This window comes from Microcaecilia unicolor, chromosome 5, assembly GCF_901765095.1.
Source record: "Microcaecilia unicolor chromosome 5, aMicUni1.1, whole genome shotgun sequence".
NCBI lineage: Eukaryota > Metazoa > Chordata > Amphibia > Gymnophiona > Siphonopidae > Microcaecilia > Microcaecilia unicolor.
The window spans coordinates 353,015,403-353,028,615 of record NC_044035.1 but is presented as its reverse complement, the minus strand read 5'-3'; positions in this window follow the sequence as shown (position 1 = coordinate 353,028,615).

Sequence of the window (13,213 nt, the reverse complement as noted above, 5' to 3'; positions counted from 1 at the left end):
ATATGACAAAATTAAAGCTGGAACAATGACCTTGTAATGATCCTTCAACAAATATTTCCTTATATGTGTCACAGCATCCTTATTTTGTAAAACACTTTTTTTAAAACTAGAACATTGACCTCGTTTCCGGGTCAAAGTTTTAAAAAAAAACGCACCAAAAATAAACTCTTCCAATCGTCAAAACTTAAAATAAATCTGTATAAAATGTCTAAAGGGACACATGCCAGCTTATTTTCGAAAGAGAAAGACGCCCATATTTCGACCCAAATCGGGAGATGGGCGTCTTTCTCCCGTGTGCGACCAAATCGGTATAATCGAAAGCCGATTTTGGTCGTCTTCAACTGCTTTCCGTCGCAGGAACGAACAAAGTTGACAGGGGCGTGTCGGAGGCATGGTTATCAGCCGAGGAGAGATGGGCGTCTTTAGCTGATAATCGAAACAAGAAGGGCGTTTTTGACGAGAATTTGGTCCGCTTTATTTGGACCCTTTTTTTTCAGGTCCAAGTCCCAAAAAAGTGCCCCAACTGACTGGATGACCACCGGAGGGAATCGGGGATCACCTCCCCTGACCCCCCCAGTGGTCACTAACCCCCTCCCACCAAGAAAAAAACCCACTTTAAAAACTTTTTGTTCCAGCCTGTATGCCAGCCTCAAATGCCGTACCCACCTCCATGACAGCAGAATGTGTTTTATCCTGTGACAGCCTTTCCCTGGTTCTGATGTGGCTCTCGGGTGAGTGTGACACCTTTTCTGTTATGCGCACTGCAAAGTCACATCAGCAATGCATTGTGGTGGGTGTAGGGCATTGGGCTCCGTGATTCCACTAGCTTGTGTTAAATGCTCATGATGTTGGTAGTTGGTAGGCTCTACTCCCATGGTGCTTTTCCCTCTGCTTACTGGGCCAGAGTGTGCCCTGTTTTGTTTCCGGTAGTCCATGAGGTAGTGGCCATTTGTGTAAGACAATTTTTGATCCCTTTCATGTGTTAGCCACGTTACAGCACTTAGTTCTTACCTTGAATGTTGCTGAAAGAGGGACTTGTACACCATTCTGCCAGCTCGGACCTACTGCTAATCTCAGTACCAGCAAGACTCGTTGCCAGTGGGGCACAACCTCTGATCTGCAGTTAACTGTGAGTAAAGGCGGTTATTCCAATAAAGGTCGTTTTCAGCGAGATTAGTCTTCAGGTGTCAACTGCTGTGCCAAGGTTATACACCAGCAACAAGTCCTGTCCCTGGAGCACCTTTAGTGGGTACTGCAGTGCACTTCAGGCAGGCAGACCCAGGCCCATCCCACCACCACCTGTACCACTTGTGGTGGTAAATGGGAGGCCTCTAAAACCCACTGTACCCACATGTAGTTGCCCCCTTCACCCCTAAGAGCTATGGTAGTGTTGTACATTTGTCCCTCCCATGACCAAATGGCTTGGATTGGGACGTTTCTGAGCTGGGCGTTTTTAGTTTCCGTTATCGCAAAAAAAAAAAAAAAAACGCCCATCTCAGAAGGGACCAAATCCATGGCATTTGGTCCGTCCAAACCGTATTTTCGAAACAAAAGATGGACGCCTATCTTTTTCGATAATACGGTCTGTCCCGCCTCTTCACATACCCGTTTTCGGACACAGACGCCCTTGGAGATGGGCGTTTGTGTTCGATTATGCAACTCTGTGTCACTTGGTGGTCTGTACCGTAAGCACTAGTTCCTGATCAAGCCTCAATAGGGGTGAAACGGTGGCCCCGTAGGACTCAGTGAAAGTTAAGTGCTGCCTTTTCTCACCTTTTGGAAGAATCAATACTATTTACAAACGCACAGAAAAAGTACAAATATAAAATAAAAAAAATATATAATAAAAGTGGAGTTTTTTGCCGATGATAGAAACAGAGTGTTGGTTTGTTTCTTGAGTTTGTTTTGTTTCTTTTTCAAAGACTTGTCTCTGTAAGAGAAGAATGTCAGGAAGTATTTTTTCACGGAGAGGGTGGTGGATGCTTGGAATGCCCTCCCGCGGGAGGTGGTGGAGATGAAAACGGCAACGGAATTCAAACATGCGTGGGATAAACATAAAGGAATCCTGTGCAGAAGGAAGGGATCCTCATGAGCTTAGCCTAGAATGGGTGGCAGAGCTGGTGGTTGGGAGGCGGGGCTAGTGCTGGGCAGACTTATACGGTCTGTGCTGGGGCTGGTGGTTGGGAGGCGGGACTAGTGCTGGGCAGACTTATACGGTCTGTGCCGGGGCTGGTGGTTGGGAGGCAGGGATAGTGCTGGGCAGACTTATAGGGTCTATGCCAGAGCTGGTGGTTGGGAGGTGGGGTTGGTGGTTGGGAGGCGGGGATAGTGCTGGGCAGACTTATAGGGTCTGTGCCAGAGCCGGTGGTGGGAGGCAGGGATAGTGCTGGGCAGACTTATACGGTCTGTGCCAGAGCTGGTGGTGGGAGGCGGGGGTTGGTGGTTGGGAGGCGGGGATAGTGCTGGGCAGACTTATACGGTCTGTGCCAGAGCTGGTGGTGGGAGGCGGGACTGGTAGTTGGGAGGCGAGGATAGTGCTGGGCAGACTTATAGGGTCTGTGCCAGAGCTGGTGGTGGTAGGCGGGACTGGTAGTTGGGAGGCGAGGATAGTGCTGGGCAGACTTATACAGTCTGTGCCAGAGCTGGTGGTGGGAGGCAGGGATTGTGCTGGGCAGACTTATACAGTCTGTGCCAGAGCTGGTGGTGGGAGGCGGGGTTGGTGGTTGGGAGGCGGGGATAGGGCTGGCCAGACTTATATGGTCTGTGCCCTGAAGCGGACAGTACAAATAAAAAAGTAGCACATATGAATTTATCTTCTTGGGCAGACTGGATGGACCATGCAGGTCTTTTTCTGCCGTCATCTACTATGTTACTATGTTACTATGTTTGAAATATCAAACCATATCATACTAAAGGCTATAGTTCTTTCGTTTCTGAGGGCTTTTCTCCTATAAAGATATTTCTTCAGCAACTTTGAATGTCATAGGCTAATCCTGCTGCCTTCTTAGTATTAGATTACCCTGTTTTTGCATTAGCGTTTGCTGTATTTTTTTCGTATACTCAGGCTTCCCCATCTGACATCTGGCTCGCTTCTCTCTGGCCACATGCCCACTGTTGGCAGCCTGGGGATCCCAATACATCTATAAATAATTAATAACTTGATTTAAGTTCCTACTTATTTCTGTAACCGTTAAAGGATAATTTCCCTTTTTCTTTTCTTCATGCTGGCCACCTTCATATGGCCTTTTTTGATCATCTTTTCTCCTTTCAGTGGACTATAATCCTAATTTAAATTTCTTTTTTCCATGTATTGGATGTTTATGTTTCTTGAGTTTGTTTGTTTCTTTTTCAAAGACTTGTCTCTGTAAGATATTAAACGCAAATAGAAAATAATAATTCAGCAGCGATCAATCGTGTTCAATAGTGTGAGCAGGCAGAGTGGGTAAGACCTACAAATAATTCAGTGGCGATCAATTATGTTTGTTTAAAAGTGTATGACGGCAGTGTAGGTAAGATCTATAAATAATTCAGTGCAGAGCAATCATGTTTAACAGTATGAGAGGGCAGAGTAGGTAAAAAACCAGAGTACTGATAGAACTGAAAAATGAGCTTGCAGAGCTATTGTTAGAAATATGTAATTTATCCTTAAAAGCGAGCGTGGTACCGGAAGATTGGAGGATGGCCAATGTAACACCAATTTTTAAAAAAGGTTCCAGAGGAGATCCGGGAAATTATAGACCGGTGAGTCTGACGTCGGTGCCGGGCAAAATGGTAGAGACTATTATAAAGAACAAAATTACAGAGCATATTCAAAAGCATGGATTAATGAGACAAAGTCAACATGGATTTAGTGAAGGGAAATCTTGCCTCACCAATCTACTACATTTCTTTGAAGGGATGAACAAACATGTGGATAAAGGGGAGCCGGTTGATATTATGTATCTGGATTTTCAGAAGGCGTTTGACAAAGTACCTCATGAAAGACTCCAGAGGAAATTGGAGAGTCATGGGATAGGAGGTAGTGTCCTATTGTGGATTAAAAACTGGTTAAAGGATAGAAAACAGAGAGTAGGGTTAAATGGTCAGGATTCTCAATGGAGAAGGGTAGTTAGTGGGGTTCCCCAGGAGTCTGTGCTCGGACCGCTGCTTTTTAACATATTTATAAATGTCCTAGAGATGGGAGTAACTAGTGAGGTAATTAAATTTGCTGATGACACAAAATTATTCAAAGTCATTAAATCGCAGGAGGATTGTGAAAAATTACAAGAGGACCTTACGAGACTGGGCATCTAAATGGCAGATGACATTTAATGTGAGCAAGTGCAAAGTGATGCATGTGGGAAAGAGGAACCCGAATTATAGCTTCATCATGCAAGGTTCCATGTTAGGAGTCACAGACCAAGAAAGGGATCTAGGTGTCATCGTTGATGATACGTTCAAACCTTCTGCTCAGTGTGCTGCTGCGGCTAAGAAAGCAAATAGAATGTTAGGTATTATTAGGAAAGGAATGGAAATCAAAAATGTGGATGTTATAATGCCTTTGTATCGCTCCATGGTGCAACTGCACCTCGAATATTGTGTTCAATTCTGATCACCGCATCTCAAAAAAGATATAGTGGAATTAGAAAAGGTGCAGAGAAGGGTGACAAAAATGATAAAGGGGATGGGATGACTTCCCTATGAGGAAAGGCTAAAGCGGCTAGGGCTCTTCAGCTTGGAGAAAAGGCGGCTGAGGGGAGATATGATAGAGGTCTATAAAATAATGAGTGGAGTTGAACGGGTAGATATGAAGCGTCAGTTTACGCTTTCCAAAAATACTAGGACTAGGGGGCATGCGATGAAGCTACAATGTAGTACATTTAATACGAATTGGATACAATTTTCTTCACTCAATGTGTAATTAAACTCTGGAATTCGTTGCCAGAGAATGTGGTAAAGACAGTTAGCTTAGTGGAGTTTAAAAAAGGTTTGGACGGCTTCCTAAAGGAAAAGTCCATAGACCGTTATTAAATGGACTTGGGGAAATTCCACTATTTCTGGGATAAGCAATATAAAATGTTTTGTACTTTTGGGATCTTGCCAGGTATTTGTGACCTGGATTGGCCAGTGTTGGAAACAGGATGCTGGGCTTGATGGGCCTTTGGTCTTTCCCAGTATGGCAATACTGATGTATTTATGTACTACGTGTTTAATAGCGTGAGTGGGCAGCGTAGGTATGATCAATAAATAATTCATCAGTGATCAATCGTGTTTAACAGCGTGAGCAGGCAGAGTGGGTAAGAGTTATAAATAATTCAGTGGCGATTAATTGTGTTTAACAGTGTGAGCGAGCAGTGTAGGTAAAATCTATAAATAATTCAGCGCTGGGCAATCATGTATCGCAGAGCGAGTGAGCAGTGTGGACAAAACCTATAAATAATTCAGCGGCGATCAATCATGTTTAACAGCACGAGCTGGCAGTGTGGGTAAGATCTATAAATAATTCAGCGGTGAGCAATCGTGGTTAACAGTGTGAGCAGGCAGTGTGGGTCAACTCCTGTTTAAGACACTAGGGAGGTAGGAAATTGTTGTGTAATATGCAAACAGACTGGATATGAAATGCAGGTCTGGAAGAAAGGAGCGGGATTTGTTTTGCAGTTACGATACCTTGTAAAATTTTTCACATTCGTGCACATTTTCGACATGTTCGCAAAAGTCCCAGACTGATCTCAAGCAAACCTTCAGAACAAAATTAGCAACGTAGCCAGTAGAGATGGATGCAGGCAAAAAGGCCTGGGATTGATTCACAGGGTCAAAATTGACAGCATATACAGGTCTAGACACTTGTAAGAGACCTTTCAGCCAGTGACATTTCACAGATACTACAGCAAATAGTCAAACCTTTAAATGTTGTTTTTTTTTTTTTTAATTGCTTGGTTTCATAGGGAGAGGAATGGCCAGTAGGAAAAAGGAGGCGATGATGCCCCTGTATAAGACTCTAGTGAGACCTCGATTAGAATATTGTGTTCAATTCTGGATGGCAGCCCACTTTCACAATGATATAAACAGGATGGAGCCGGTCCAGAGGACGGCTACTAAAATGGTCATTGTTCTTTGTCATAAAATGTATGGGGGGAAGACTTAAAGATCTCAATATCTATGCTTTCTATGAAAGGCAGGAGAAGGGAGATGTGGTAGAGACATTTTAGTACCCTCATCTCCCCTTACGTTCCCGCCCGTAACCTCCGTTCACAGGATAAATCCCTCCTCTCAGTACCCTTCTCCACCACCGCCAACTCCAGGCTCCGCTCATTCTGCCTCACCTCACCCTATGCTTGGAACAACCTTCCTGAGCCCTTACGCCAAGCCCCCTCCCTGCCCGTCTTCAAGTCTTTGCTTAAAGCCCACCTCTTCAATGCTGCGTTCGGCACCTAACCCTTACCGTTCAGTGAATCCAGACTGCCCCAATTTGACTGCCCCTATCGGACCGACCGTTCGCTTGTCTATTAGATTGTAAGCTCTTTGAGCAGGGACTGTCGCTCTTTGTTAAATTGTACAGCGCTGCGTAACCCTAGTAGCGCTCTAGAAATGTTAAGTAGTAGTAGTAGTATTACATATAGCAGTGATTTAACCAGAGCTGAGATTGTGATGTCATAATGCCTCATTCCACCAATGCCTAAGAGCCAACCTCATCAGTGATGTCACAATGGCTTGATTGTCCTATATTTGTCTCACTCTTATCTATTAGATTGTAAGCTCTTTGAGCAGGGACTGTCTCTCTTTGTTAAATTGTACAGCGCTGCGTAACCCTAGTAGCGCTCTAGAAATGTTAAGTAGTAGTAGTAGTAGTACCTACATGGCACAAATGCACAGGGGGCGAGTCTCTTGCAATTGAAAGGAAGCTCTGGAATGAAGGGACATAGGGTGAAGGTGAAAGGGGATAAACTCAGAAGTAACCTGAGGAAAGTTTGGAGAATTCGTGGAACTACTACTATTTGACATTTCTAAAGTGCTACTGGGGTTACACAGCACTGTACAATTTAACATAGAAGGACAGTCCCTGCTCAAAGAGCTTACGGGAGCTTCATCGCCGTCGGTACGGGAGTCCACTTCTCGACACCGTCATCGACTGCATCACTCCTCGGCGTCGAGGCGGGCCCGGCTTCAGATTTTGGTCAGAGAGATCGTGTCTGATATCGAGGGAGAGGCCTCGTGGGAGGCAGAGGCCCAAGATATTTCTCGGATAAGGAGTCTTGTGGTCTTCCTTCTGATCCTACTCCTTCGCCAGAGAGAAAGCTTCCCCCCCCCCCCCCCCCCCCCCGAGAGTTTGACTTTCTCGTCTTTTGTCCGGGAAATGTCTACAGCCATTCCCTTCCCAGTGGTCATTGAGCGCCTCCTGGTGGAAGTGGTGGAGATGAAACAATATCTGAATTCAAGAGAGCTTGGGACTAGTACATAGGGTCTTTGAGGGAGTGACAGGGAGAGAAGATGGCCTGGATTGGCCATATGGTCTTTATCTGCCTATATGTTTGTCTGTTTCTGTGATTACTAATCCATATTGGTCCTAAGTGCTTTAGGCAGTGATCTGCAGAGTTTGCTGGGAACACGGACGGTCCTTTGAAGCCATTAGGAAATGCTGAACCTCTTCACTTTTGTCTGACCTCATCAGTTCACTGTGAAGAAATGATGCAAATGGTAAGGGACATTTCTGTGACAGTCTGACATATCTTTTCCGGAATCTTTCATACAGATGGTCAGCGTGGAATAGAAAGAGAGAACTGAGGGAGAGACTGCTAAGAGTCTGTGTGCGCACAGCGAGTATCTGGGCAGAGAGAGGACAAGAGAGAGACTGAGGAGTGTGAGAAACAGGAAGTCAGTCAACGAAGTAGGCAGAAGCATTTCCAGAACTTTGAAAATGAGGGGCGAGTTTGGCCTATACTCTGAAAGAGAAAGCCAGAGGACCTCTCGGGAGATTATAAGCACGAGATCCTGCTTCCTGTGACAGCTGGAAGAGAAGACGACGCAGCATGCAAGCTCGGAAGCAAACCAGGACCAGATGCAAAGGGGACCTGAGGTCAGCAGCTGGTAACCTCCGGTGCGAGGACACTGTTGTGTGACAAATCCAGAGCAGAAATTTATCAGGACCATCAACTCTACCAGTTTTTCTGGAATCTTCTACTCCCATTCAGACTTGATCTGTCAATATAAAGATGTCTATTTTGATTATACAGTATGTGATGTATTATGCGTTTATGAATGTTTTATCGTAGCTTCTCTACAAGTTTAATGATGGGCAAAACAAAGACAATAATAATTATATTCATGGGGGAACTTGTCTTGTTTAGCACTTGGATTAATGTTTTGGTGGTTGAAGGTAGATTTTGAGATGGACTGCAAGGAGAACCACTGGATACAGGAAAAAGGTCAGCGTCCTGTAGCCAGTGAGCGCCATATTGAAAGTTTGGCTTGAAGTAGAGTTAAGCTAAGTGCCTACATAAGTACATAAGTATTGCCATACTGGGAAAGACCAAAGGTCCATCAAGCCCAGCATCCTGTTTCCAACAGTGGCCAATCCAGGTCACAAATACCCGGCAAGATCCCAAAAACGTACAAAACATTCTATACTGCTTATCCCAGAAATAGTGGATTTTCCCCAAGTCCATTTAATAACGGTTGAGTGAAGAAAAATGTTCTCCGATTCGTTTTAAATTTACTACATTGTAGCTTCATCGCATGCCCCCTAGTCCTAGTATTTTTGGAAAGCGTAAACAGACTCTTCACATCTACCCATTCAACTCCACTCATTATTTTATAGACCTCTATCATATCTCCCCTCAGCCATCTTTTCTCCAAGCTGAAGTGCCCTTGCCGCTTTAGCCTTTCCTGATAGGGAAGTCATCCCATCCCATTTATCATTTTTGTCGCCCTTCTCTGCACCTTTTCTAATTCCACTAAATCTTTTTTGAGATACGGTGACCAGAATTGAACACAATATTCGAGGTGCAATACAAAGGCATTATAACGTCCTCATTTTTGTTTTCCATTCCTTTCCTAATAATACCTGAGCAGAAGGTTTCAACGTACCATCAATGACGACACCTAGATCCCTTTCTTGGTCCGTGACTCCTAACGTGGAACCTTGCATCACTTTGCACTTGCTCACATTAAACATCAGTCTTGTAAGGTCCTCTTGTAATTTTTCACAATCCTCCCCGCAATTTAAAGTTACAGTAATTAAATAATTCATGAAGAAATGAATAAGAAATACTATATCAGCACCTGAAGTTTTTATTAAAGAATTTTAAGACACTTTAAAAGGATACAGTGCACGACACCCCCCGGGAGCAATGAACCCTCCCCAGGTGCACCGCCCCCCACCCCCCCATGCATCACTCTTCAAGCCCTCACCCCCCGGGTGCATTCTTCTTACCTGCTGGAGTGCTGTGAGCAGCCACGTGGCTGTCGGCTCCGCTGGTTCCCTGCTCCCTCTGCTCCGGAACAGGAAGTAACAGCAGAGAGAGCAGGGGACCTGCGAAGCCGACAGCCGTGCGGCTGCTCCCTGCACCCCTCCTGCAGCGTGCACCCAGAGCAGACTGCCCCCACCAACCTGCCCTCAGTACGCCACTGACTTTCGCTAATAGAAATATTTAATTGTAGCAAATGTGTAAATGGCTTTTAGTTAATAAACACACATCAGTGACTGACTTACAGTAAAGCAATGGATAATAATCTACTTTTTAAAAACTTCCAGATTTGAGTTTGACCAATTCTGAGCCCAAGCGTACTTATCAGAAGGAGTGGAGGAGTGGCCTAGTGGTTAGGGTGGTGGACTTTGGTCCTGGGGAACTGAGGAACTGAGTTCGATTCCCACTTCAGGCACAGGCAGCTCCTTGTGACTCTGGGCAAGTCACTTAACCCTCCATTGCCCCAGGTACAAATAACTACCTGTATACAATATGTAAGCCGCATTGAGCCTGCCATGAGTGGGAAAGTGCGGGGTACAAATGTAACAAAATAAAATAAAATAACCGATATCCCTCTACAACTTTGGCTGGCTTCTGGGATACGTATGGAAGTCTTTGCATGACATATGCTTAAAGTTGGGCTGCACCAAGGAAAGTCCTTTGACAGATTCAACCAACAGGGAAACAGAAAGGAGATCAGCAATGCCTTTCTCTCTCTTCAGCACCCCCTTGTGTCCAGACTGACTAATAGGCCGGAGACACTTTCTCCTATTTTGTGGGTAGGTGTGTTAGTCATAGCAGTGGCATAGCCACAGGTGGGCCTGAGTGGGCCAGGGCCCACCCACTTAGGGCTCAGGCCCACTCAACAGTAGCAGACATTTAGTAGTAGCTGATGGGGATCCCAAGCTCTGCCAGCTGAAGACTTCCCCCTGATGGTAACAAAAACGTTACTCTCCACAAAACTGGCACCTGTGCATGCTCAGTTTTCAGCGTATGCGTGCTGCAGACTGCCAAGGTGGAAAGAAGCGTTTTTCCGCCAGCTGTTTTGGTGGGGGGGAGGAGAACACTTGGTGCCCACCCAATTCTTGCCTAGGCCCACCCAAAATCTGTTGTCTGGCTACGCCCCTGGGTCATAGGCACATAAAAATTCAAAAACCTAGAAGACATAGCTAAAAAAGTTCAAAAGGAGGACATGTCTTCTTAAAAGAGGACGCGTGGTAACCCTACCCTCGCCTCCCTTGAATACTCGCATCTCTTCAAGCCCTCAGCGAGGGATATTTTCACTGAAGACTAACAGAAGTTGCTTAGCAAAACAAGTATTGATTCTTCTGTGCTGACAGCTCTAAATCTTACTAGCTTATAAGAGCTTGGGAAGAATGCCCAAACTCTGAAACGTCTATCTGCTCCTCAGCCCCTTCTCCCAGTTGTGCGTCTTCAGACACCACTGAACAAGGACAGTGTGTTCTATGAGAAAGCTGGAAAAGTTGCCTGCCGAAATTACGAGCAGAAAAATCCCAGAACTGTGAATGCTTAGAGCTCGTGAAAAACCCACAGAAAGCACCAAGGCCCACAGCAACAGTTAAACGCATGGCAGACAGACAAATGGATATCAATCACTCAAACACAACAACGCTGCACATAAAATTTCACCGTGAATAGAATATTGTCATTATTATGATTTTACATAGTGCCTACCAGATGTTCAGAGTGCTGGAGTAATATCTATCCCCCTTTGGTACAATAGGGGAAGGGTGAAAAGGAGTTCCTGAGATTCCCATCGCTCAATGGTCATAGTTTGTTGCCAGTGAAGTCATAAATAGCAGTGGCTATCCCTCCAGTCTCTCTGCAGCTGACAGTAGTTTGAAACTTGAAAAGCAGCTCCACAAGCACCCTTACAAGTCATGAGGCAATTGCACTGCACAGCTCCAGATGCATTTCGGGGGACGGGACAACTTCCCTATGAGGAAAGGCTAAAGCGTCTAGGGCTCTTCAGCTTGGAGAAAAGACAGCTGAAGGGAGATATGATAGAGGTCTATAAAATAATGAGTGGAGTGGAATGGGTAGACGTGAATTACTTGTTTACTCTTTCCAAAAATACCAGGACAAGGGGGCACGCAATAAAGCATCAAAGTAGTAAATTTAAAACAAATTGGAGAAAATATTTCTTCACTCAATGTGCAATTAAACTCTGGAATTTGTTTCCAGAGAATGTAGTAAAAGCGGTTAGCTTAGCGGGGTTTAAAAAAGGTTTGGGTGGCTTCCTAAAGGAAAAGTCCATAGACCATTATTAAAATGGACTTGGGGAAAATCTACTTCTTATTTCTGGGGTAAGCAGCATAAAATATATTGTACTTTTTTGGGATCTTGCCAGGTACTTGTGACCTGGATTGGCCACTGTTGGAAACAGGATGCTGGGCTTGACGGACCTTTGGTCTGTCCCAGTATGACAATGCTTATGTACATCTGCTCCTGCATTCATAGGGACTAATATAGACGACTGTGGCATATTTGCCTTAGCTGCGGCTGTCTCTGGGGATATTCGGCAGCACCGTCTGAATATCCTTGCAGACCGCCTTGGCAGTATCTACAGCAGAGGTCCTCAAATCCAGTCCTCGAGGTCCACAACCCAGCCTGGTTTTCAGGATTTCCACAATGAATATGTATGAGGAGATCTATTTGCATGCAATGGAAGCAGTGAATGAATTGTGAAAATCCTGAATACACGGCTGGGTTGTGGACCTTGAGGACTGGATTTGAGGACGTGTGATCTAGACAGTGTCAGGGCAGTGAGTAGGGGTAGCATGGGCAGGCCTCAGAATTATCCGGATGCTGTCCAACTTTACCTGTAATCAATAGACACTTGGACATAATACGTTTTTTGATTGGCTTTCAAAGGTAGCCCTTCTTTGAAAATCTGATCTGACGAAGAAGGGCTACCTTCGGAAGCTAATCAAGAAATGTATTAAGTTATGTCCAATAAAAAAGGTATCATCTTATTTTCTTTTCCATGTTTTATTTTGTTTGATTTCTATAGATTCTACATGGAATGTTGCTATTCCACTAGCAACATTCCATGTAGAAGTCGGCCCTTGTAGATCACCAATGTGGCCGCGCAGGCTTCTGCTTCTGTGAGTCTGACGTCCTGCACGTACGTGCAGGACGTCAGACTCACAGAAACAGAAGCCTGCGCAGGAATGTTGCTAGTGGAATAGCAACATTCCATGTAGAATGTCCAATAGTAGCAACATTCTATGTAGAATCTCCAATAGTATCTATTTTACTGTCATAGTAATGCTTGAATGTTTTCACTTATATACACTGTCAGCTAGCACATTTGCTTATTTCCGATCTGAGGAAGAAGGGCAACCTTGGAAAGCTAATCAAGAAATGTATTAAGTTAGTCCAATAAAAAAGGTATCATCTTATTTTCTTTTCTCTCTTTTATTTTATTCTCTTTCTATTGATTACCTTTAAAAGTGGACTAACACAGCTCCCACTTTATCTGGATAGCAGTCTGAATGTCGTCACTGTCTGGGTACCACCGACACCGATTGCTGCATTCAGATATTCCAAGGGTGGGCAGCCTCGGCCCTTGTGGGCCACAACCCAGTCAGGTTTTCAGGATTTCCACAATGAATATGCATGAGATCCATTTGCATGTAAACAGTTCTCATTGGGGAACTCCTGAAAACGTGACTGGATTGTGGCCCTCGAGGACTGAGGTTGCCCATCCCTGAGAAATTCAGTGCCTCTCATTATGCGAACGGCAG